Below are 26,984 nucleotides of genomic sequence, written 5' to 3' on the forward strand. Positions count from 1 at the left end.
ACCGGGTGCCACGCCTGGCTCTCATTGGGTGGGCTCTGCACCCCTGGATGGTGTTGTGGCTGCAGCGAGAGGGAGTGTGTGTTTATTTAGTGGCTAGGAGTTTACAACCTGCCACGGTACCTGGGGTCACTCACTCCCACTTTCCAGAAGCTAAGACTGAGGGTAAGTTGGTGTTTCCATTCGAACTCACATCTATCACATAAGCCTATTCCCCAGTCCCTTGAGGCATCTCCAGGAGACTTCAGCTAATCCTTCAGGTGAGTCCTCAGTGTGAAAGAGGTTCTCCCTGTGGCATGTCGTGGGTGAGGTAAGCCTATGCCGGGTTGCGATTATTTCAATAAGGCGCTTCACAAGATGTTTTAGAACTATCCTGAACTGAATTCCTTGCACGGTGTCTGAGATTAGGAAAGACCCATTTAGGGTAACTTGGCCTTTTTTTGAAAATCAAGATCCCTTGATGAGCCCCCAGTTTGTCATTCTTACTCATCATTACTTGCCCTATGAAAGCAGCTTTCAGGATAAGTGTTTTGGAAATAGGAGATGAATAGAAGGTAGTTCTTTGTTTTTACCGCAGGGCCCCTGCAGCCTGCAATGCACGGGTAGGTATTTGGAATCTCCAACAGGCTGCTACGATTTGCTGCTTTTCCTAAAGTTATTTGACCCCAGAACCCTTCTGTCATGAAGCATCTCAGAGCACTGGTATCCACAGAAATCTGTGTGTTCTCCCCAATTAATCTTAATTTACCTCATGGATGCTGAATGTGTGGGGTTTGCCTACCACGTAAAAAAGAATAATGACTATTTGCTGTATTTTAGACACTTTGTGGTTTCCAAAGCATTTATCTCACTTGGTTTTCAAAGTAATCCAGAGAGATGGATTTGATTACTCTATGTCTTCACAAAGCAATGAGAATCTAGGTTCAATATGGGGCACTGGATAAATGCTGCAACCCCACCTCACTTCTCTGTGCATGTATGAAAGGTGGGGAAAACACTAGTAAAGTCTACTAACCACAGAACCATGTTCTGAAACAAGAAAGGATGATCTCAGATATCAGAAATGGAAATATTTCCTGAAAAGGAGAGCCCATGTGACCATCGGCAGGGCTGAAGCTTCTAGGCCATGCACAAGATGGGGTTGAGGATTTGGGGTTCAGGCAGAGTCTGGGGCCATAACTGGGAGGCCGGGTATGAGTCTCACAGTTCTGCTTGAATCTCCCTGTCTCCCTGTGGCCATGCTGAGACCATCTGAAACTGCTGTGCAGATATTCTAAACACTGGCCAGTGTCATCGAGAAACACCGCCACCCAGAGCCACCAAAAAGAAGAATCCCACCAGCTCTCAGAGCATATAACAAACAGACAGACATTAAAACAGGTTTCCTAAAAACGAATGAAAATCACATGATGTCAGCTTTGTCATCAGCAAGACTGGGTTCATTAAATAACACATTCAGAGAGAAAATAGCTTCCGTGTCATGAATTCTTCCTTGTCATGAATTCTCAAAACCAAGACAAATGAAAGTGTTCAAGAGGGAGCATAATGGAACCATCATATGACTCAGCTGTCCCACTCCTTGGTATCTATCCAAAGAGAACTAAAATCAGCACAACTGTAGCTATAGAGCCACTTGAGGTTTTCAGCAGCACTGTTCACAATAGCCAAATTATGGAACTAACCCAGACGCTTGTCAATAGGGGAGTGGATAAGGAAAATGTGGTGGAGTTTTACTCTCCATAAAGAAGAATAAAATGATGACATTTGCTGATAAATGGACGGCACTGGAAAACATCCTGCTAAGTGAAATAAGCCAAGCAGAAAGTCAGGATGAAATGTTGTCTCTCACAGGTGGAAGCTGGGGCAGGATAGCGCAGGAAGAAGGGTATGCCATGAACATACAGGGGATCCTGGAGTAGAGAAGGTGGGGGGAGGGGAAGAGCTGGGGTTGTGATGGAGCAGATCATCGCCCCGTGCAGGTATGAGTATGTCAAAATGAGCCCCGGTATTCAGCACAACTATAATGACTGATGAAAATGTTTAAGAAAGTGTGAGTGTAAAAGAGACTGAAGAAACTTATAGGCACACTCCAGCCAGTGGTTGACCTCAGACTGTGGAACAAGAAGACTCTCCCGTGGTGGTCAACGGCATGTGGCTCAGTGGTCAAGTGCTCCTGAGTTCAATCCCTGGTACCTCCTTAAAAAAAGAAGTATACACAAAAATAAGTGAACGATATAATCAATAAATGTTTGGAGGAATATAAATACTATCGAATAATAATAAAAAATATTATTTAATAAAATTAAAACATGTAAAAACAAGTCACCACTCAATCTCAGGCCACAGTGTAATGGGGCAGAGGCCATTTGGAATGAGGCAAAAGTCTAAGTGGATTGTCCAGCTTAGGGCGATGGAGGTACTCATGATATTACTGTATTTTGGGAAAAAAGAACCACGTAGTTATACGATTTAACTTTTTTGAGAGGCATTTAAGAATACATAGAATGTGTCATTCCTGAATCCATAAAAGTAAAATAGAAGTTTCAATAAAACCTCATTGACAATGCAGAGGGACAAAGCAGACGCCACTCGTTGGTACCAAGACTGATTTACGGGCTGTGCCAGCAGTTAGCCCTGGCCATGGAGGGAAGTCCAGCGCCCGTCTGGAAGCTCCCCCTCAAGGCTCTCCCTGCAGCACGGAAGATGTCGGTCAGCTGGGCACAGAGCAGCAGGACTGCTGCGTCCAGGCCCCCAGGAGGAGCTGCAGTCCCTGATCTCTGCCCTTCTAACTCCCGGGACAGAGGCTCACCCAGCTGGAATGCCAGGTGCGGGTCCTTGGTAGTCGTCATGAAGATCAGAGCAGTGAGAAGGGTGGCCCGGGGGAGAGGTGGGGACCCAGGGTCCGTCTGCAGACATGCAGCTTCCTGCTCCTGGCCCCTCGGCCTCGTGCCCACACGCTGTGGCACAGGGCACCCTCAGCAGCCCCGAGCCATCCCACCTTTGCCTGAGCTGCATAACGGTTCCGTTGTTGTGCTCATCATTTTCCACCTTTGGGAGCTCCGTTTTAGGTGCTGGAGGGAAACCAGCTGTTTCCTCCTGAAAGTCGGCCTCCACTTCTCCATATTAACAGACCCTCCAGGTTGGGGGGAGCCTGTGGGTTCACCAGGACAGAGTGGCCAAGGCCCTGCTCTCAGGGCCCACGGAGGAGGCTGGACACGGGTGTTCACAGTGTGCCTTTCATGGTCCTTCTTTAACCTGGCCGACAGCCTCATGCCCAGGGACCCCTGATCTCGTATCCCAACACCCCAACCTGGGGCGGCCTCCGGCTGGTCAGGTGGAAGATACCAATTCAGCCAGGACCATGGTAGAAAGTAAGTTTAAAGTTTTTTGCTTGTATTTCCTGGACAGGGAGGGTGTGAGGAGTTGAGAGGAGAGTTCTTCAACCTCGGGTCACGAGAGCAAGAAATATGGAGTTTGTGGCGGGGGAGGGGGGTAACTAGCAGTATAAGTAAGGGAGCCAAGGGGTGGTGGAGAGTTTCCAGGCCAGTGCCTGGCAGTCCGTTCACAGGAAGTGGTGGGGAAGCAGGAGGCGACTGGCAGGTGAGAGTGGCCTCTCTGTTTCTGTCTTGGCCATCTCTGTGGGCCCTGAGCCTGTGTTCTGATGCCAGGCAGCCACCTGTGGAATGGTGCTGTCCCTGTTGCAGGGCTACCTTCCAACCAATGGCTCCCTCCTCCCTCCAACTCAGGGCACAGCCAGCGCTGGTGAGGAGGTGGAGAAACTGGAACCCTCGTGTGCTGCTGACGTGGGCGTGAAGCCATGCAGCCACCCTGGAAAGCAGCGTGGTGATCCCCAAAACAAAAAGTACCACCACATGGCCAGCAGCTCCACTCCAGGGTGCGACCCTAAGGGATGGAAGTAGGAGCTCACACGTGTCTTTGTATGCCTGCTCATGAGAGCATTAATCTTAGAGCCCAAATGTCCAAATCTTAGACCTAATGCCCATGAAGAGATGAGTGGATAAATGAAAACGTGTTGGTTGCATATGATGGGATCTTAGTTAACCTTAAAAGGAAGCAGATGCGACACGGGCCATCAGAGCAGGAACCTTGAGCACATCAGGCTGAATGAAATGAGCCAGTCCCCAAAGGACAGGTACCCTATGTGCCCATTGCTGCGGGGTCCCTGGAACAGGCAAATTCACGGAGGCAGAAGGGAGGGTGGGGGTTCCTAGCAGCCAGGGAGGAGGGAGATGGGGACACTGTGGATCGGGCATGGAGTTTCTTTCTAGAAGGTGGAAAGCCCTGCAGATGGTGGGAAGGTGGCGCAGCCTGGCTATGTGCTTAGTGTCGCTGAGCTGTGTGCTCAGAAATGACTAAAAGGGTAAAGTTTGTGCTGCATATATTTCACCACAGTAAAAAAGTAATGTAAAAACCATATTTACCGATATCTTTGTGGAATAGGTGTAGACTGAACTCATTGGAGGGGCTTAGGGCAGGGCCAGGTCAGCAGGCCATCTGTCCTTCCCGGTTTCCATCTTCTTTCCTGTAGCCTGGGTCCATTCTGGAGGGAGGGCTCCTGGTCCAGGTGGCCCATGTGCTTCCTCTGGTGCCTGCAGCAGGACATCCAGAGTCCAGCCAGGGCTCAGGAGCCTGGGCTCGACCAGGACATGGAGCACGTTGGTTCCAATCTGCTGTCCCTGTGTCAGAGATGCATCTTCGTGTCCCCACTTCATGATGCGATTTTACTGGAATGTCGCAGGAACCCAGCACATGAGAGAATTAATTGCATTCAGCTTTGAGGCCTGGGACTAATTGATAGACAGCTCTCAGCGCAGTGGAGGGCTTCCGTTCCGGCACTGCGGGAGCAGGCAGGGTGGGAAGCCAGGCTCCCTGCCACGTCCACGCCTCCTTCATACCCCCAGCTGCTCTCCCTGACATGAGCTAGTTCTCTCCTTCAAAGCCCTGCTTTCCCAGGGAGGGGCTCTGCAGCCAAGTGTCTGGCAACGAATCTGCTGGCTAATGGAGCTGGGTTCCCAGCATGGCCCTCGGACCTTGAGTGTCTCTTCTTTGTGGCTCTGTTCTGCTCAGCCAGATATGCTCTTCTCGGGGATTCTGTGCCCCCTCCTGCAGGGGCTTCTCAGAAGCTGGTCCTCTTTAGGTGACAAGGGATTGAAAGATGGTGTGACCCCGGTGATGAGCACTTTTCCAACAGGAATTCTCACCTGGGCTCAGATGCTTCCCAACTGTTGTAGCTGTGGGCAGCAGGCTGTCCCCCTGCACATCCCCAAGTCAACGGTCTCCCTAAGATCTGGCCAGCCTCTCCACGGAGGTTCCAGAAACCACCCCAGGGTGCAGTTTCTGGTGTTCCTCAAACAACAAAGTTGTGGGTTCCATTGCCTTGGATGCATCTCCGCCATTATCTGAAATTCCAATGATCTTCATAAATCATGAGATGAGCACTTATGGAAAAAAGACCAAGTTCTGTTCAAAGCAGTGTTCTGTCCACTGGGCATCCTGAGATAAAGACAAAACCTTGGTTCTCATAACCTAGTGGAAAATGTGATGTCTAAACGCACATTGTCAACCCCACTGTGGGGATGGGTGGGTGCGGGTGAGAGAGTAGGAGGCAGGGGCAGGCTTGACCCATGGTCCCTGTTTGGCCAAAGCCAGGTGCCTACGGCAGTATAAGGCCTTCTGCACTGATGTGTGACCCTCGCTGTGCTGAACAGACCTCCACGATCCGCTCACTATGTGAAGGTCAGAGGGATCAACTCTGCTGCTGATGTTTTAGGGTGGCCTGCTAGAGCAGGGCACAGCCAGACGGAATGATGTGACCAAGTTCACCAGGCAGAGGGGGAGGGGACAGAGGAAGCACAGACCCGCCACCCTGGGGAAGCGTGGCATGTTCGCTGCTGGGAGGTTTGGCATTGCTCAAGTTTATAGGAATGTGGGGTGAGTGTGGTTCCCAGAACAAGGGCAGGTGCTGAGGGTAGGACCCCATGGGCCAGGTGAGCCCCTGCAAGCCTTTCTCAGGGCCTGGGGGACACAGATGTGTTCTAAGCAGGGATCAGTAGGGTGCATGGAAGCAGCCTTACGAGCCAGGTGTATAGTAGGTGCTCAGTTCACGTCTGTGAAACGAATCTATTTGCTCAGAAATTATCTCTGAATTCCCCGTTTAGAACGTTCATTAACACAAAGAGCCGAACAGCAGTGAAAGCCCACGATGTGTCTATTACATGCCCATGTCTGTTTTAGGCCGTTCACGGAATAATTATCAGGATGGCTAACAATGGATGATTTATTATAAATATCAGCTTTGCTGCTTGTTAATTCAAAACCAAAATATTTGCCCATTTCCATCCCAAAGGGAAAAATCTAGTTAGTTTGTTCCCCATATTATAACTATGAAATTAAATTAAATGAACTGAATGAATTGCATAGGGGTAAATAAACTATTTAATTTAATTCACGGGACCAAGAATAACACTGAATACATCTATAGTTGACTCAATAAACCAATTAGCTATTTTCTCTTTAGACAGCACAAGCCAATAGCGGAGCTGCAACACAAACAGGGAAGAGACAAAGTGAAAGAACTTGAGTTAATTAAGAGCCACCCCCAAGGTCTCGGCCACTGCCCATGGCCTCGGACTCCCTGGGCCTCTTGGGCATCTTGCAGGTGGGTTCCCAGGAGGGGCTCTCTCTCACCTTCCAGGTTTTAGTCACAGATGGAGAGAAATAAGCCTAAGAGGGTGAGAAGATATTCCTCCCTCCTCCAGCACATTCCAAGAAGATGAGAAAGGCGGGCAGCAGCATCGCAGGGTGGGTGGGATCTGGGTCTGCATGACACCAGCTTAGGCCCTCACACTGGGGGTCATAGGTGAGCTTCACAACCTTTGACCTCAGTTCCCACTCTGGGATTGGGACAGTCACAGGACTCCTTCCCGTGTTGGGTGGGGTAAGGATCAAATAGGACACGGAGCACAATGGCCGAGCCTGGACAGCAGAGCCTGGGACGGGCTCTGATCTGCCTGGACAATGGGACTGCCCTACCGTAGGAGCCAGGATGAATCCTTTCATCCACTGTTTCCTGAGCACCTACTGCACGCTTGGCTTTTGATTCAAGGTGGAGATAGGTGGTGATGGATAAATGGGAGTCCCCTGGGTGACCTCTGGGGCCGTAGAATCAGGAAAGGTCCACAAAGATAAGAGAATTGGAATTTGGTAAGGATGCCCTGGAATGACAGGACAGAGTTGAGCCAGACTTCCACTTAGTGTCTTGGCCTCAAGGAGTCTCTCTGCAAGGGTCTTAGGAAGCTCTGGATCAATCCACTGGCTGCAGTTTGGAGCCCAATAAGTGCAATTTCTGCCTTTTTCAGAGGTCAATTCTTGGTACCAATGAAGCTGACGCAGAGCCAGCAGGGTTGCGTGAGCACAGTCTCAGCCTGGCCCAGTGGCAGTATCACAGACGGGAGGAGGACAGAGAGTGGTGGGGCTGCTGGGACGCATCCTGGACCAGGGTCAGGGACCTGGGCAGGTCCAGGTAGGCACCAGGCAGTCCCCTCTCTGGACCTTAGGTTCCACATTTGCACAGCTCTTGTGCAGAGTGGGACTTGGTAACTCTGCCTCTGCTGGACCTTTGACAACAGCAACAGCTGCATGGACTGAAGCTGGTGCCAGAGCAGAGAGAGACGGAGCCCAGGGCCCTGCGGTCCAAAGGGTCATTTGGAATTCCAGCAGATATTTTATGACAGGGTTGACGAGTGCCAAAGCACGGCCCCAGGGCCAGGGGACGGTAGTCCTGGAGGAAACGGAGCCAGCCCTGCCTGGGGGTGGGGGTCGGAGGCACGTCCTGGGTGAGCTGAGACTCCACAGAGGGCCTCCAGAACAGGAATGAGTGGACACGTGGAAAGCAGGAAACCGCCTGGAGGGTGCTCTTAGTGGGGAACCCGAGCCCTTGGTGCTGCTGGAGTTGAAAGAGATACGGACATAGAGAAGGCATGGCTGAGATCCGGGAGGACTTCCTAAGATTTGCTAAGAAATAAGGTTGGCTCCTCCAAGGTCAGGGTGACCCTAGATGAACCTGAAGGAGAGCCGGGCTGGCAGCAGAACCAGATTTGCACTGAAAGTTCATCTAATGGGGAGGGAGACTTTGAAAGGATCCCTATTGATGAGGAAAGACCTGCAGGGAGGGGGTGAGAGGACTTGGGAGTGGATAAGAGAGCACACAGTATTTTCAGGGGTGCAGAAAAGGGGTGGTTCAAGAGAAATTTAGAAAATGCAGAAAACCCAGGAAGGACCATGATTTCCATCCCAAGCCGCGGGTGCTTGGGTACCATCTACAGACCCAGGTCACAGGGGGCAGAAAATCTCTGGTTGGAGCTGCTGGGTGTGAGGAGCTCTGGTTGTGTGGAGAAGAAAGGAGGTACAACAGCAGGTGCAGAATCAGGGAGGGCCTTCAGGGCCCAGATGCACTTTGGGGAACTGAGCTGGCCCAAGAAAGAGCAGGGAGCCCCACTGGCTTTAAATCTCCATCTTCAGAGAGGAAAACCCAGTCACAGGCTAATGAAACCTGAGAAGCCCCACATGAAACACCCTGTGCATGTCCTGCTTCCTGGTCTGCCTCCCGTCCATGGGGATGCTGTGACAACCTGTCAGATGACCTTCTGGAGGGGCCGGGCTCCTGAGCACCAGAGCAGTGCTCAGGGTGGATTCTGCAGACGGCCCTGAGATCCTGTGCAACTCTTCTGACCTCTGTGACTGGAGGGAAGATAAGGGATTTTAAAGCTGGGGACATTCAAGGAAGGCACAAATGGCATTTCACATGTGGCCCCCTGGAACTCCCATCCTGCTCCAGTACCATTGCTTGGGGGGGGGGGTGGCGGTTGAAGAGATTCTTATTCATTTGCTTTTGTTTTAATCAGGGGATGGAGTGACTGAGTAGCTTCTGACTCAGAAATGCTGGCTCTGAGAGACCCTGATGCAGACCCTTGTCTCCTGTCGACCTTCAAGTCCTGGTAGCGCCCGCGTCTCTGCACCTCTGACTCCACTGGGTTTGCTTAGCCTCGCTTACTCCTTAGCCCTACCAAGCGAGGGGCACCCATGACCTTGGTCCAGGAACTGGGAGGTCAGGGAGGCCTGGATGGCTGTCTCCTTTTCTCTTCTGTCCTTCCCAAGCCTCATGTTGGTCTTGCACATCGCAGGTGCTCAGCAAGAACAAATCTCATCTTGGCTCTGGCCGTGAGCTCCAGATGGGAGTTTTTTATTCAAATGTCTCTCCCTTTGTTGAAATCCGGCTCCTGGGCACTTTCTGTGGGAGCTGTTTCCAGTTCCCCCAGCACTGGAAGCTGTATATATGTATCCCTGTGCACCAGGCCTCCCGTGTGTTTCGAGTAGCAGGCTTCACTGTGTGATCCTATGGAGTCTAAACCATGCTCTCTTGTCCTGGGACCCAGGTGAGTACTCACATGGCTCTTGGGTGCTCCTCAAAGAGTCTCAAGAGACTTTGGGTTCTCTCCCATGCTCTGACCTTGCAAATATCCAATGTCTCCTTGCACACAGGCACTTCTGGGATCCCACGTGTCCAAAAGCCACATGGCTCCTCAGGGAGGTATCATCCTGGGCGAGGGCCTCACCGCATGGCTCTTTCTCTGCCTCATCACATGGTCCCAACTTCTCTTCTTCCTCAGCACCCACCTCGTGTGGGTCTTGCACATGAAAAGTGTTCATGTCCCTCAAGTACCTCTTATTTGACGTACTTCTTTCATTCCGCAGTCACCACTCAGCCTGATACAGGATCCTGAATGACAAGGTCAACCTTTTCCACACAAAGACACTGGTCCCCTACTCAACTGTACAAAATCTCTTCTCTCCAATCTATGCCATTGCCCAGCGGCATATAGTAGGTGCACACGCTGTGTGGGCTCCAGTGAGGCGCTGGGAACCCACGGCACAGCTCACTCTTTCCCTTACCATGAAAGAGCCAGGGCTTTGGGGAGACAGGTGAGCTGCCACCTGCGGCGCGTTTCACCCGGTGGGTTGGCCTGCTTCGTGTTGCAGAAGGCAGGACCCAGGATCTTCTGCCTGTTGAGTTTGACTTTTATTTTATATGCTGTCTCTTCTGTTTGACTTCCACGAACACAGAGAGAACAGGAGGAGACAATGGGTCGGTGGCTTTTATACCTGAGTGACTGTGGGCATGTCACCCCACCTCTTTAACCTGTGGCGCCTCCTTGCAGCTTGCTCCGGAGGATCGTCAGGGTGGACCCGTGGGAGTCACACCAGGAAGCCGCGTCATGACTCAGCCATCCTCAGGCAACTCAAAAGGGCCAACTTTGAGAGTGGCAGTAAGCAGGCCACCTGCATAGGAGACATTGGCGGCAGTCTGTGTGCCCTTACAGCATGGGACTAGAAACCAGGGAAGCCTCTGCCTGGATGGATAGATGGATGGAGGGATGGAGGAATGGATGGATAGAGGGGTGGGTGGATAGAGGGATGAATGGATAGAGGGATGGATGGATGAAGGGATGGGTAGATAAAGGAATGGATGGATGGAGGGATGGAGGGATGGAGGAATGGATGGATAGAGGGGTGGGTGGATAGAGGGATGAATGGATAGAGGGATGGATGGATGAAGGGGTGGGTAGATAAAGGGATGGATGGATGGAGGGATGGAGGAATGGATGGATGGAGGGAGAAGTAAATAGAGGGATGGTTAGATGGGTGGATGGTTTTCTCACTTCCCTCTTTCCTCTAACAGCAAAAGTGCTGGAGTTGTCTTTTACCTCTGAAGCTCTGCTTAGAGTCACATTCAGCCTCTGTGAGTTTTTGTGTCTTTACATGAAAAAGACAGAGCCTTGTTGGGGTCCTTGGGTCCTGGAGGTGACCTTGCTAGCTCATCCAGTCTTACATGCTGCCTCACATGCTGCAGTCAGCCCTCTCCTGGGCCTGCCTAGGGGCCATTTGGCTTCACCTTGAATCCTCCAGAGGACTCACCAACTCCAAAACCAGCACGTGCTGAAACCAAAATGTTGTAAAGGGCTTCTTTACACACATCAGTGCTTTTATTCTTGTCACTTGCACAAATTCATCTTAAGTAGTGAAATTTGGACTCTGAAATCTGGCAGCCCATTTATTCTTCCAAATTATAAGTGTCTTAAGGACAACAATCAGCCTTATCTCTCTTTTTAACACCAGCTGTCAGAAGAGTGGCCTTCACCATTAACATAGCCTGTTAGAGGAGGGATGGATGAATGGATGGATGGAGGGGTGGATGGACAGAGGGATGGGTGAATAGAGAGATGGATAGAGAGAGGGATGGATGGATGGATGGAGGAATAGATGAATGGAGGGGTGGAGGGATGAGGGATGGATGGATAGAGGGATGGATGAATGGATGGATGAATGAATGGATGGAGGAATAGATGGATGACAAATGAATGGATGGAGGGGTATAGGAATGGATGGAAGGAGGGGTGGATGGATAGAGGGATGAATGAGTGGAGGAATGGATGAATGGATGGAGGAATGGATGGATGAGGGTTGGAAAAATAGATGGATGGAGGGGTGGATGGACAGAGAGATGGATGGAGAGATGGATGGATGGTTGGAGGAATGGATGGATGGAGGGGTGGATGGATAGAGGGATGGATAAATGGATGGAGGGATGGTTGGAGGAATGGATGGATGAAGGATTGGATGAATGGAGGGATGTATGGAGGGATGCATGGATGGAGATGGAGAAATACATGGATAGAGGGGTTGATGGACAGAGGGATGGTTGGACAGAGAGATGGTTGGATAGAGGTATGGATGGATGAATGGAGGGATGGAGGGATGGGTAGACAGAGGGATGGATAGATGGATAGATGGCTTGTTTAACTCTGCTGATTTTTTTGCTTTATGACTACATAGAAGTTACATAGGTTCTCTGAGGTTTTGTTTATTTGGAAAATAGTCATTGCTATTGTCATTATTATGTCTGTCCATCCATCTTTCCATCCATCCATCATAATCTCTCTCTGTGGCAGGCTGTGTGCTGCATGTGAGAGTTCAATGATAAAACAAAACACGGCAGGGCTGTTGGGAGGGTTCCACAGGGTCATGAGAGAGGACAGGAGGGTCAGGGACTATGAGCAAAACTCCTAGAATAGCACCTGTCACACATATGCCTGCAAGACATTTGCATTCCCTCTCCTCACTGTCACACATGTCACTTCTCAGATACTTGGAGGCAATGACCAGAGAGGGATCAACCCTGGACTCTTAAATGTCTGTGTCCTGTATGGAGGCAGAATGGCCAGAAGTGACCAGCTGGGATGAGTGTTGGGCACCATCCAAAAAAACTTCAAAGGTTTGGGTGACCATGGCCACTGCTCCTCCAAGAAAAGCATGGGCACAGAGGGCTCCCTGAGGAACTCTCAGAGGCCACCTCTGGGCCTGCCTCTCTCTGTCTTTCCCCTCCCTTATCTTTTTCCTCTGCTTGGTTCTTCTGGAGCTCCAAGGGGAGCCCCATTTCTTGACTTCATACATATCTACGCATCCCCTTGCTTATCCACCCACGTCGTCCACATTTGGCGTCTCTGTGCCCTCCACTGGAACGTGTCTGTCTTGCTGCTCCGGGGCCTGCCCCACAGAAAGCTTTTGTTCACATTTTGTGGGAGGAACAAGAATCCACGTCGTGCACCTACTGTTGAAGGTGCTTCCCCCTCCGCCAGTTCTCCTTTGCACATCCCTTCCTCCAGGTAGCGCCCGCCCCTGCTGCCCAGCACAACCCGGAGACTGTTGTCACACTGTCATTGCATTCTGCGTCCCTCTCCATGTCAGCTCCTGATACGCCAGCTTGCATCCATGCCTGTCTCCCCCACCCTATCCCTGGAGCCTGCTCAGTGCTTGGTTATGTCAACTTACGGATGCTCCTTGCTGAATAGAGCTTAACTCTCCGTCAGTGATTATGAAGGGTTTGTTGAATGAATGAATGAATGAATGAATGAATGAATGAATTCACTTGGTTGGAATTCAACTTTGGCCAAAACTGGACAAAGTCTGAAAAGGCTTGACAGCAGGGTTACGTCTAGAAGGCTGATAGATCTCAGCCTACCTGGCATCTCACCAAGATAATGGAGGGCATTCCAAATTGTGTGGTTTTGTAAAGGCACAGGATTCTAAATAGACCTGGAAAAGCATCCTTTGAGTGGTTTTGCCCTTTGGCCGTCAGTGCTCCAGGTTAACACCCCCCACGTCTTTCATCTTTCATCAAAGATGGATTCATATTTCTCGAGTGACTCTGGAATTGTGACAAGGTACTTTACAAAATTAAAAAATATTAATTCTGTCCACCACTCTGCATGATAGATATTTTATCATCGTACTCTAGGGTTTAAAAAAAAAAGGCACAAAGAACATAAATAATCCCACCAAGATTGCATGGCTGGGGCCTGCTGAGCCGGACTTGCTGTAGCTCAGACGCTGAAGCTCCGTTACTTTTGTTGCACCTCGTACTAGTCGCCAACTCACAGGACGGGGACACTCTCGGAGGCCACTGGCTCTCCCTCTTCAGGCCGACGTGAGGCCCTCTCTCCAGGTTCTCCACAGACTCACAGGCCGTGCTCTGCCCTCCCGCCTCGTTCTCAGCTGGTTACCATCGCCGTCTCCTTCCCTGAGTTCAAGCTTGGTGCAGCCCCAGAGGTTCCTGCCTCTGAGTCAGAGCGGGATGGGAACTGGTCGAGTTGTGCTGGCTCACTGTGCGCTCGGGTTGCTCAACTCCTTGCTTCACAAGATCTGTTTTTGGCCAAGTGTCATCCACAGATGTTTCTTCAATTAGTATTTAAGTGGACCGAGGACCAACGGTCACAGCTTCCCTCTGTGAAGATTGTTTAAGTTCTTTGTGTAGACATTTGCTGACGATGCTCAGTGGGGTCCATTTTTTTTCAGTTATTTTAACCCCTTTCGTCTGAGCCACTCTCAGGTTTAACTCATCCCTGGTGGAATACATGAGGCAAAATAGAAACTCTCCAAGATGAGATTTGGGTTGGGTGGGCCTTCTAGATGGGGTTGCTATGGAAACCGGAGGGTACCAGGAGGTCTGGACAGGAGTGCAGTGGGGAGCAGAGGCTTCTTCAAACCCTGGGAGGGAGAGTGGTGTGTGGACTGGATGGTCACCTAGTGCTAACTCTGCTGCATACTTGCTGTGTGACCTTGACTCTCTCACTCTCCCTCCCTGGTCTTCAGAGAGACCATCTAATGAAACAAAGGATGTGACGTCATGATCATGTTGCTTTTACTTTGCACAACTTCTCTGATACATGGATTCCAAGAGAATGACGAAGCTGGTGGCTCTAAGACAAACCAGACATTGATGGAGAAAGAGATGGAGACCAACCTCTCGAATTAACCCTTCGTCCCATATTGGTGGAAAATAAGAAAAAAGAAACTCACAATGACTCTGCTTACAAGTGTCTTAAATGTGCTTAGAAATAAGATTTCTAATAAGAAGAGAGCGGCACAGCCTCTTTTAGATGCAGAGATGTAGTGCAACTGAGGGATACCATTGACCGGGGCGGCTGCTGGCGAAAGGTCATTGCCGCGTGGACGCAGCCTTCCCAGGGAAGGACGCTGACCTAGCAGGAGCCGTAGCGGTGAGTTCGCTGTGTGGAAAGGAACAGTGGCCCAGGGCGGGAGCCTGCTGGCAGCCTCTCCAGCGTCAGGTGGAGCTTGGTGAATCCATGGTGCCCCTTCCGATCTCGCCTTTGGCTGGACCCTGGCTCATATCTTAAGACAATTTTTTAACCTACAGGGTTCCTAACAAGGTAAGTGCTCATTCCATTAATTTAATCCATACCAAATGATCACAGATAATTTATCAGTTATTCTTCAAAGAAATTACACACCCCACTTTGTTTACATAACGACCCGGTGGGGCTGGGTTGAGTGGAGTGAGACGCAGAGCCCTCTGCAGCAGAGATGATAGATCAACCACCTAGACCTGCGCCCCACACCACCTTCCAGAGCTGGAGGGACAAATGGAGGCATAAATAAAGCCACATAATAAGTTGAACGCACACGTTCTGGGTCATCGTGTGGAGTAGACCTGGCCAGGTGGACTTTGGCACACTGGGTGTGGACCGGCCCATAGGAACCTGGGGGGTTACGATGGATATAACATTCCCCGTGGGGACCCTGATGGCCTTTCCAGAGGGGGGGGCCCAGCTGGCGCAGGTGTGATGAGAGAGGTAATGTGGCAGCTTCTCAGGAAAGAGAGGCCACCGAGGGAGGACCCTGTGGACAGGGAAGGGAGCCCCGGGACACAGCTTTGAACGCCAGGCTCCTGCAGTGGCCGCTCTGTGCTCAGGCGTAGCCTTGGGCCGTGGGCTCAGTGATGGTTAGTAACTCCAGGCATCTCAGGAGGCCCGTGTCCACGGGTGCCAGCGTTCACCTGTATACTTGTCTGCACACATGACATGTGTCTGTGCAGTCCCCGTGTGTGAGGCTGCACACACGCCTGCTCTGTGATGGTAACAATGACACCAGCTTCTCTCAAAGTGACTTTATGTTCAGCTCCGTTTTTCTTAAGACTAAACCAACCCAACTTTCAAATATATTTCAACGACTCTTATTCATACAGTAAAGCACAAGTAGCTGATTATAATAGAGCTATTAAAATGCCAGATGCAGTCACTAAGATAAACAATTAGGGAAAACCAGCCAGCTAAACGCTCACAGTCATCTGTGATGGAGCCGACGTCAGCTCAGGCTGGCTCCGGGTCCAGCTGTGCTAGGCCCTGGCTAGGAGAGCTTGGACAAGTCCTTGGCCCTCTCTGCTCCTTGATCACCTCTCTCTGAAATAGCCATCAACTTAACCCCAGAACCACATGCCCAGGGGCCCAGGAGACAGGAAATGTGAGGTGATGTGATACAGAGCCTGGAACCTTTGGAGGCTGTGCCATGTCGTGATTAAGTGACTGTAGAAAAGAATCGATGAGCTGTGAGGGCCTCGGTTTTCTCATCTGTAGAATCGGGACATTGACAGGCACTCCTGGGTCATGGGGGAAAGTGCTGCGCACAGAGGCAGGTGAGTCCAGAGAGTTGCTACGGCAGGGACTGAGCCACGCAGAACCCGAGCCACGCTTCACCATCGGCCTCCCAGGGCCCCCTGGCCTTCACAGTCCTTTCTCAGGCTTGGACAAGGAGGGCAGCAGAGGACAGGAGGAAGCCAATTGCTCTTTTCCTCCCAGCCCCTTAACAAAGCTTCTGGAAAGGCCGGGCGCTGTGAAGTCCCCGCTCTCTTTCTCGACAGCGCTCCTTCCCTGACAGGTGGACGTCATAACTCTATCAGGACAGCGAAGTTACCGAAGGAAGGAAAAAATTCCACCCTGAAGCCATCCATTTTACCTTTGATCCTTCTCCCTAGGTTGGAGTTCCTTTGCAAAACCACTTAGAACATTTTTTTTTAAATCTTTAAATGGAATTTTTATGTAACAATGTCCCTGATTTGAATTATTTCCTTTCTGAGCCTGGGCAGCGTTTCGGATGCCCACCAGCCAATAGAACACTAAGCAGGGAAATGCTGCTTCAGAGAGCGCCTGCAGACTCCACCATTCCCGGGTCAAGCCCTCGGGGGGACTGAGAGGTTAGAATGGGAAGGAGCCCAGCCAGGGAGATGGCTGCCCCAGGACAGGACAGGCAGCGGGGAGGACGTCATTTGCACCTGGAGCTACACGCTCCTGGTGTGGGAGAGGGACTGAGAGGAAAGGAGCCGGTGCCCAGTCCTCATCCTTAGGAGCTCCGCACGCCCCTCCACGAGCTGGTGTTGCGTAAAGTTGGACAGAGTTCCCGTTCTGTCCTTCGATGCTTTGGGCACATTTAACCTCTGTGACAATTTCCTTGTGGGCCCTGAGGGGGATTTGATGAGCTCAGAATGTGATGCCTTACAAATCTGTGAAGTGGTCTTGGGGCTCCCAGGTTGGAGGTCCACACTGACCACCGGCCCAACCTTCTCTTTAACCCATGCTTATTCAGTGCGTCCCCTCCCGTCTTTCAGGGACATGAGATTTCGTCAACTTCCAAGATCACAGGGATTCTACACTCGGACTCCAGATTGCTGCTGTTTCGGTGAGGTGGGGGAAGACACGCCAGGTGCCAGGTGTGTAGGAGATGCTCACAGCCAGCCAGCTCTCCACCGTTCCTGTCCACTGCAGTCCTGCCTGAGAACTCTTTCCCAGCAGGAAGAGTGCAGCTGGTCACACGAGGGACCTTGGTCGACGATATTCTTGAAAGAAGCCCTTCACCCACAGTGCGCAGCCTGCTGGTGATTCACTTCCCCAGCTCCTCTGTCCCTGGCTTTGGGTGGGTGCTACCCAGGCACAGGGTACATCACCTCCGGAGTTCCTTAGTGACACAGGGCCCGGTTGCTCCCTGAGGCAATCTGTGGGTGGGTGACGTGCCCCTTCTTGCTGACCACCCCTCCTTGTCTCACATCCCAGCTCCTTACCAGTGCTTCCTGGAGTCACCCCCAATAAACTCCCTGCTGGCCAATCCTTGTCTCAAGTTCTGATTCTGTGGAGACTGAAACCAAGCCTGAGTGTTCCAGCCCATCTGATGGATTTTGGGCGTCTGGCGAGGAGGAGGTGGCCAGTGAGTGCTGCTGGGAACAGGCCACAGGGTGAAGCAGGAAGGTGCACCGTGTGGTGGGCTGGGCACCTCCAGCCATGACCCCACACAAGGTACGTGTCCACTCGGAGCCTCAGCGTTGGACAACATTCACGGACAGCTCCTGACATACTTGGGGACGCTGTAGGAGGCGCTGAAGCCACTCCCCGGCCACACTGGCTAGTGGAAGCCCAAGGCAGTGAACGGTCAGTAATGCCCGTCTCACGCTGCACTGAGACAACCCCTCACTCTCCTGAGCTCAGCGGCCCACGCAGAGAGGAGGGTCGGTGGCCGCACGCGGCAGGGTGCCAAGCCCCCAGGGACGTGGTCACCGTCCTTTCAGCTCAGGAAAGGGGCCAGAAGCCCAGCTCAGTGCTAGAGCAAGTCCTTAGCATCCTCGACGCCCGGGCTTGATGCCCAGCGCCAGAAACAACAGGGAAATACTAATAAAAAGAGGAAATTAAAACTAAAAGTGGATGAATGCGCCCTTCCCCAGGGCTGAACCTTCCACTCTGCCACAGGTGACTTGGAGGCCACCAGAAGTCACCTGAGTCTGTGTCTCGGTGTCTGGATGTGGCCGTGACAGGGAGCTAGGGTGGTGCGGACAGGGGTCAGGGGTCCTGGAAGACACACACAGCCAGAGGGGCTTGCTCTTAGGTTTTTACTGATCCCCAATTAAAGTTCACAAGATCCAGAAACTTCCTCCTGCCTGGAATACACGTGGGGCGCCACGGCACCTATGGAGCTCGGTATTAGAAACACCCTGTGTGGGGACACTGGGCGGCGGGACACTTGCCTCACGTGGGTCTGGGGTGCGGGAGGTATCCGGTTTCACACCAGGACTCCGTGAATCCACATATTTCACTGCCGGGTGTCTGAGAAAGGCTACGGGCTGGTGGAGACAGACATTCTGTGGTCTTTCTTGTGAGTCTTTATGGAGAAAAACAACCTGCAGCGGCATCGCAGCCCCAAGGCAGGTCCAGGCCAGGGTGGACCATGGGGGGGCACAGACCTCAGAGCCGCCCGCTTCCTGTGTCTTGGCGGCCTCACCCAGCCCTGGAGAGGGAGTGGAAAGTCACTGTGTTCCCAGAAGATGCCAGGCACAGGGTGACATCTACGCATGATGAGCCCCGTCCCGGGCAGAGGACGTGCTGTCGTTGAGTGTCACACAATGGGAAACCGAGGCTCAGGTGGTCTGAGTCCCTTACACTATGGCAGGACTGTGAAATGCCACCACTTCACACCAGCCCCGTGCCTGACTCTGGACTCCACATCCCTGGTCCCAGCAAGATGTGGCATTTCAGCCAAGGGGCAGAAGGTTTCCTGCCCAAGCAGGCCACCCGCCCAGGTGGAAGCAGACCCACTGCAAACCTTCATCTACGAGGAGGACAGATGACCTGCCGGGTGGAGCCCCCACACCCCCTCCCATCTGAGTGTTAAATGCTGGGCTCGTTCTCCTGCCAGAGACTCTGGTGCTGGTCCTGGAGGCATGCAGGGGACAGCTGCTGTCCACATAGGCTGGGTTTCTGGGTGCACAGGTATCCATGTCCATCTTCAGGGCCACACCACCACCTGCCCTGACCTGGCTGATCCTTGGACCACCCCCCAGTTCTTCAGTCCCTGCAGTGGATGAGGGGGACCCTGCACACCTTGCCCCTCTTTTGGCTTCAGCCCCTCCCCCACACCCACCCCAAGGGTCAATTAGGTGATTATTGACAACCAGTCCCCCATCCCTGTCCTCCGAGAGTTAAAAGGGGGTATTATTTAGAGAGAACTATTTACTAACCTGTGTGTTTGCCCATTATCTCATTCACTGGGGATTATCCGGGCACCAATTTCCTCCTTCTAGGCTTAGTACTGGGCCTCTGGGTGACAGAGGGAGGCATGACGTCACCCTATCTTTGAGAAGACTGTGGTCCAGTGGACGGCTCAGGCTCAGACCTGGAAACCTTTGTGCGGCGTGGAATGTGTCCCAGTGGAGCCCACGAAGCCAGGCAGGCTGCAGGGAGGAGGGGGCTAATTCCACCCAGGCTGGGAGCAGGGCCTCCCCGAGCAGGTGAGCTTGGGTGAAGCTGAGCACGGACTCAGAAGACTTTGACTTTGTCACGTGGACAAAGGAACAGGACCACTGTGGCTGGAGCAGGAGCACAGGCACAGGGAGGACGACCCAGCCCTCCAGCGTCCTGGTCATCCCTGCATGTGTCACTCCTGAGCTGCGTGGTCCAGCAGGGCCTGCCTGGGGGCTGCTGCTATGTCTGCGGGCTGCTCCAGGGCAGGCTTCTAGGACCATGACGCTAGGAACAGCTGGGCGCCAGGTGGCCCAGGATGGCGGGCCCCTGCGTTCCTGGGTAAATGCAGAACAGCTGAGCATCCCTGGCCCTTTCCTAGAGGCTCATTGTCCACCGGGGCCTCCCTTTGGCAGAAAAATCAGCTTTCATTCCTGGGAACTCTGGGGATTTGGAGCAGTTCACAGAGCCTGCCCCTTCCTCTCCTCACATTCATTAATTACTGTTGTCAGAAACTTCTATTTATCAGGCCCCAAGCACAGGTTTTGGGGAGAGATAGACCCTTGTGGAATGTTCTTGATCTGATACGATTGGACTCTTAGAAGAGCTACCAGACCACGGATGTTAGTTAATTAGGAATTTGGAGCCTGCCATTCAGAGATGGTTGATAAACAGCTCTGAGCATTATTATCTCCCCAGCCAACTGAGCAGTTGGTCACCCCTCTGCCAAGCCACCCACCCCCTGGGAGGGGAGTGGCTCTCCTGCACGGTGAGCAGTGTCTGATCTTTCCAGGCAGTCAGCCTGGCCAGCCTGGACGGACAGAGCCCAGTTGCTAGGGCTGAAGACCATCTCTTCAGTCTCCTGCGCTTGCTCAGGCCTCATTCTCCTCACCTGTGAGACGGGGCCACTTCCAGGTCCCCACCTGCAGGGCTGCTGTGTGACAGAGGTCACAGGGTGAAAGACCTCAGGACCATCCCAAACGGTGAGGTGTCAGGAACACGTTTTCTTATTGGGATCATTGTGCCCTTAAATTGCAGGGGGCTCCTGTGAACCACGGAGAGAAAATGACAACCGCTGCTTGTGGGAGGTTCCTTCTGAGAGGACTGGACTGGCAGGGCTCAGCTACGTGGCCATGGGAGTCTCCAAATGCAACCCACGAGGGTTAAAAATATCCAGTCTCCCACCGCCTACCAGCGAATCCCAGGGAGTCCTTGGAGTGAATCTGGGTACTGCCCAGTCTGGCACACACAGGTGTGGGGCCAAGGACATTGAGCAGAGGGTCAGAGAGGTCACGGAGGCCTGGCACACCTGTGACGGCAGAATCGAGGGAAAAAGGAAAATGTGCTCATGGAACTCAGGCTGAGCCAAGAGGGCTCATTTTTGTCTCCTGTCCTCCTTCTAGAAACGTCACCAACACTGAATGCCAAACAGTTCCCAGGAAAGTGAACGAGATGGCCCTGGGACGTTGGCTTTAGGGGTTCCAGGGAGAGGGGGGACAGAGGCTGTTTTATTTGGTCTCCTTCAGAGGTGGATAAATGGGTGAAGTTCTCTCCGGTCCCCAGAAGCCAGAGCCTGTCTTTCTGTCCCTGCCAGGACGCTGTCAGCAGAGGCTGAGACTGAGGCTTGGGGAAAGCAGCTGCCTCCCCTGGGGGGGCACCCCCCCTGCTCAGAGGGAGCCCAGCTTCCTCCCTGCCCCACTGTGAGGTGACAGCTCTCCAAGCGTGCCACCAGGCCCCGTTTGCGTCTGTCCCCTGGCACAGTGTGGACTCACTCCCGTTTCTGGCACCTGGTCACCTTCTAAAGCCCCCAGTGTGCCTTTGCTGATTGAATAAGTGAACAACCCCAGGAATGCCCGGGGTATGTTTGCCCAAGTGCAGGACACTGGGCCACTTTCCACGCCTGTTGTCCTAACTGGACTTTCGTAAGCACCCAGGGAGGCAGGAGGATGGGGCTGATCATCTCCACTTAACAAGGGGAATGACGACAGTGCGGAGAAGTCGTGTGGCTTACCCAAGGGCAAAATGGCAAAATGCTAGTGACCGGCCCAGGTGGCTTGGTCCCCAGACCCACTGTGCGTGTTAGATGATGGAAAGACGGAGGCCCCCATGCTGAAGGTCACCAGCAACTCAGCCAGGGCCCCAGTGGTGCCTGCCTCTCTTCTGCCCAGGAACCGCAGGGGGCTTGGGTCTCATGCGGACACCCAGTTGGGCGATCACTGGTCTCTGTGCCCCTGCCCTCTCCTGCCCTCCCCATGGCTGCTTCCCACCCCCACCAGGCCCCACGCAGGATGCAGCGGCCAGGAGTGCGCCTGGTGCTGCCTTCCTTCCCAGGAACGCCAACACTTGGGCCAAAGGGATCCCCCTGCCACCAGGCTCCGCTCAGGACGCCACAGGGGGTGTTTCCAGGCAGATGTTGCCCCCCCCCACATGGGTGCACCCTGCTGGGCCCCAGCTCATCTGGCCCAGCTGTGTATGAGCTTTAGCACTAATCCACAAAAATGTCCCTTTCAGCTTTGATTGGCTGCTGGTGACATCATAGGAATCTGGGGGAAGCGATTTGGTTGCATGTCCTGTTATATATGTCTTTGATTATTAAACACTGGGCCACCAAGTTGATGATGTCTGTGTGAGTACCGATGCTTTGACCAAATAGTCTGAAAAGATCCAGTCCAGGCAACTGAGACCTGATTAGCGTGGTCCCTGAAGAGGAGTCCTGGGAAGAGCCAGCAGGTAAGACTTTTGTGGAGATTAATATCTAAACCTAAGTTCCTTGTCCAGCCGAGGCCCTTCCCTTAATAATCCACTACCAGGGAAGACCCTCCAGGGAGGTGGGGTGATTTATTTGAAAGCCATAGACCAGGCAGCCTGTCTCCATAGCCCGAAGGTGAAATGGCAGTGTGTGTGTGCAGGGTGTGTGGGCAGAGCTCAGGCAGGCTGCTTAACAAATAATAAAAAGAACATTTGTCAGAACAGAACTCCATGGACCTGAATACAACCAACAACATGATTTAAAAACACATAAAGCAAAAACTTGCAGAGTTATAAAGAGAACTGATCGAATCCATAACAAGAGTGATATATTTTAATGGACCTCTTTCAAAACTGTTATAAAAGAAATATTAAAACAGTAAAATATAGAAAATATGTAAATATATTGAAAGCCTTAAGCTATTTAAATTCCCGAAAAAAAGTCCTCAGAGAATACTCATATCTTAAGAATATCCATGTTCTCTCTGAAACACTGATCAAGTAATAAATCTAAATAAAATTTCAAACAATACCAAGCAATTTATGTCAAATAGAATATGATCTATTTGAGAGAAACGCATTGAAAGAAAATCAGAGCTCAATGAAATGATACTATCTCCCATCATATGTTTAGACATTAAAAAAGAAAAAGGCAAGTTTCAGTCATTTGGAATAAATAAGAAGGCATCATGCAAATAATGAAGTATTTAAAACTGAAGAATGAAATTATCACCCATGAAAGTCTTTCAGGTACAACTGAAGTGGCATTCAGATGGGAATTTTTAACTTTGAGGGCGTATGTTAGGAAATAGGAAGCTTTAAAATTAATAAAATAATCACTTAAATTGATAAATTAGAAGAAGAACAATATAGTCAAACCAAAGGGAGTAAAAGCAAGATATAATTAAAAAGTAAATGTTACAAAAATATTAGAAAGAATCTCTGAAATCAAAACAGAAAAAATTTCTGGTGAGAATAATCGAGGAAACAGTAAAACCCAAAATAAAACTTTTAGGAAGAAAAAAGATTTTCAATAGATATAGAGAGATTATTCCAGTTAATGTGATAATTTAGATGAAATAAATAATGATTGAGAAATATGAATGGCTCGAATCGAGATAATAAGAAAAAAAAAGTTAGTAAACCATTTACCCATAGAAAGTAAATTTATTAGCCAAGCATTGTGGCTCATGTCTGTAATCTCAGTGACATGGGAGGCTGAGGCAGGAGGATCGAAAGTTTGAGGCCAAGCTCAGCAACTTAGTGAGTCCCTAAACAACAGAGCTACAACTTGTCTCAAAATAAAATATAAAAAGGGTTAGGGATGGGGCTCAGTGGTTAAGCATCCCTGGCTCAATTCCTGGTACCAGATAAAAAAACAAGAAAGGGTACATTTACCAATGTAGATATAGATAATATCTTCAGAGGTTATCAGTAGTAACTCCTCCAAGAAAATAACGGGGCCTCCATTGTTTTATGAATATTTTTCCTGGACTATCAGTGCACAAATAAACTGTCTTTCCAACTTGTTTCTGAGAAGAGGAAAATAAAGTTGTCCAACTTTTTTATGATGTTAATGTTAGCCTGATTCCAGAACCAGAGGACACAGCAAGAAGGGAAAGATTGTAGATTGTCTCACTGAGATAAAGGCAAAAGTCACAAAGAAAACATTAGTAAATCAAATTTAGCTGTGTATCAGGACATTTTGTGCTAAATTCACCCCAGAATAAACACCATAAAGGCTATCAAATATATCAGAGCACCCATAAATTAGAGGAGAAAGAAACACACTCTCAATCGATGCAGAAAAACAACGTGGTGATAAAATTCAGCACGTCTTCATCACCACAGAATCCTAACAGCAAAAGATGCCAACCATCAAAATCAGCCATCCAAACTCCTCAATACATTTCAGAGGACAAGATACGCTGTCCAGCAAACCCAAACTCGGTTAGAAATCAACAAACATCCAGAAAATCTCCGAATCCTGGAAAATGGAACAAACTTGTCAACAAGTGTGAGTCACAGAAGCCATCTCAGTGGGGACTCGAGACCCCCCCACACACACACACTGAAGGGGGTGAAATCACGGCACACCAACTATATGGGTGCAGCCGCAGCAGCAGCAGCTCTCAGCGGGGGAGGGTGGGCACCAGGCTGCCACACCCACAGGAGCCTCTCACCAGATCAAGAAACTCATCTTCAAAAACAAACCCGAAGGAGGAAATGCACAAGTCCAGACCGACCACAAGAAGAGAAGGTGAAACGTGAAGACAGAGAAAACCAGAGCTTCTAAAAATGTCACCAAGACACAGGTGATATTTCTTGACAGGCTGGGAAGACAAATGCGGGTCCAGACAAGTCCATGAGCTGGAGAGCGGGAGGGGAGGGTGCAAGCCCTCTAGTGGGACCCCAGGAAGGAGGGGTGCACAGTGACTCTAAAACCAGAGTCAGGACTTGATGAAGATCAGGGCCAATTCACGCCCGCCACAGCCGCAGCTTAGAGGAAATGGACCTAGTCACGGTAAACTGTCCAACCAGCCAGGAAGACGGAGGGAGGATCTTTGTATTTATGATATAAATCAAGTTCATACTTAAACCCTCGCCACCGCCTAAGCTCTCAGCCCAAATGTCTTGCTGGTGATTTTAGCAGGTCTTTAAAGACACCATTTAACCAATTCCAGTAAAATTCTTTCAGAGAGTCCAAGAAGGAGGAGGAACACCTCTCAACTTACTTTTTGAGACTTGCATTATTATGCTGATAAAGCCAACTAGATGACACTCACAGATGGCTAAAGAGCCACGTCCCTCGAGAACTCGGGTGCAAAAATCTGTAAGGGACAGTTTCTGCAGATCGAATCCAACAAAATCCGCACTGCTCTGGGTGGGAAGTCGTTCAGGGAGCCCCAGGAGTTCCTGTGTTGAAAGTCAATCCCCATGTGGGGTATTAAAAGGGTGGGCACTTAATCTGACTCCACTGCCTAGAGTGGGATTTGGGAATGGGTAGGATTAGATCCTAGGTCTGTAGACTACAGCCCAGTATTAAATCCTAGTGGCTGTTTGAGAAGAGGGAGGGAGACTACATACAGATGTGTGCTCTCCAACTCTTCTTGCATGTGATGCTCGGCACCACCTTGGCACCTTATCAGCAAGAAAGTCATCACCAGATGAGGTCCCTAGACCTTTCTCCTCCAGAACCTTGAGTCAAAAGAAGCCTTTTTATCTCTATAAAGTAGCTGGCCTCAGGCACATCATTATAGTAACAAAAAAAGATGAATCAATATATACACAAGAAGTCATAAAGCAGCATAGTCCAAAGAAGTTTATCCCAGAAATACAAGTTTGGTTTAACATTATAAACTCAATCAATGTAATTTATTAGAGTAGCAGGACTAACTTTCAGTAGATGCAGAAATGTATTTGCTAAATTTAACATTCATTAATGATAAAACAACAACAACAAAAACTCTTTGCGAACTTTCAACTGCAGGGAACTTTCTCAACCCGCTGAGGAGACTCTCAAAAAAGCTGAGAGTGAAGCTCAATAGCAAGAACCTGAAACAAAGCTCAAATACGCATGTTCACCATTCTTCTTTAATTCCCACTGGCTGCCCTAGGTTGTGAAATAGTGCAAAAGAACATAAAGACATAAGGCACCTAAATTGGAAAGAAAGTAAAATTGTCTTTATTTGCAGAAACATTGTCTGTGGGAAATTGTATAACAAATAAGTGACTTTACCAAGGCCACAAGGTCATTATTTAAAAATCAAGTGTATTTCCCAGACTAGCAGTGGACAGTTAAAATTTGAAATTGAAATAAACAATATCATTTGCCCAAACATCAAAAACAGGAGATACCTAGGTAAAAATTTAACAGACTCCTTGTAATTCCTGGACACTAAACCTGTAGAACACTACTGGATTAAGTCAGCCTACGTGGATGGAGATAGGGAGTAGCCATTGATTGGAAGGGTACTGTTCTACCCCAAATTCTTAAATTCAACTACAGATTGACTAAAATCCTTACCAAAGTCACAGTAGAATTTTTTTAATTGGCAAGCTGATTCTGAATTTTATATGGACTGTGAAGTACTTTGAAACAACTTTGAGAGAATTGCAGCACCTGAGTCAGAGCTCAGGGTGAGGAAGCCATTGTGTCGTTGGTATAAAGACAGACTCCACTGATAAACCCGAAGAACAGAGAGTGGGAACAGACCTTCGCACACGGCCAATTGCATCTCCACAAAGCCGCCAAAGCAATTCAAAGGGAACAGTCTTTCCAACAAGGGGTCCTTGAACAACTGGGTGTCCCACGGAAGCAAGGAGGCTCAGCCCTCACCTCGCGGGGTGTCAACAATGGCTGTGGATGGATAGAGGCGAGCACCCACCGCAAGAGCAGCTCAGACTGTGAAACTTCCAGCTAAGAGCACAGGAAAACTCTGCTCTGGCCTTGAGGGAGGAAGAAAATGACTAAAGGCACACAAAATAAACACAAAAGGAAAAAAGTCACAAGTGTAACTTGATGAAAATTAAAAACTTCCACGGTTCATGAGACAATAGTTAAGAAAAGGAAAAGAATGGGGTTGC

The sequence above is a fragment of the Urocitellus parryii genome, chromosome 6, assembly GCF_045843805.1.
Source record: "Urocitellus parryii isolate mUroPar1 chromosome 6, mUroPar1.hap1, whole genome shotgun sequence".
Classification (NCBI taxonomy): domain Eukaryota; kingdom Metazoa; phylum Chordata; class Mammalia; order Rodentia; family Sciuridae; genus Urocitellus; species Urocitellus parryii.